Source organism: Penaeus monodon, chromosome 24 (assembly GCF_015228065.2).
Source record: "Penaeus monodon isolate SGIC_2016 chromosome 24, NSTDA_Pmon_1, whole genome shotgun sequence".
Classification (NCBI taxonomy): Eukaryota; Metazoa; Arthropoda; class Malacostraca; order Decapoda; family Penaeidae; genus Penaeus; species Penaeus monodon.
The window spans coordinates 4,888,038-4,888,512 of NC_051409.1; positions in this window are offsets into that span (position 1 = coordinate 4,888,038).

The window sequence follows — 475 nt, forward strand, 5'->3', positions numbered from 1 at the left end:
GTAACCTGTGGACGTGATGTTAGGTGGATTTATTTTTGAGTTGCATTGGGTTGATGAAATTTAGACTTTTTTATTATACCTTTTTTCTTCTTCTCTTTCTTCTCCTTCCTCTTGATTATTTGGAATTAATCACCGATACATGGATGAAGCTTTTTTTTTTAATGAAAATGTGTTGGTAACTAATGTATTTATTTATTTTTGTCAGTTGTTTTAAAGCTGATGTCTGATGGCTAAAAAAATCTCAAGTTTTTTTTTGTAATTGTTATGGAGATAATAATCGTCCTCTTTATTTAGTATAACATTTAGTAGAATATAGATGTCGCTGCTTTCTTTTTGTTATATACTTTATATATATTTTTCATATATTTCTATATTTCTTATGTTTTTTTTATAAATATTTTATATACTTGTACATTTTTATAGTTCTTATGGCACTGATATCTCTGCCTTCAGTTTTTTTTTATTCTTATGTCTT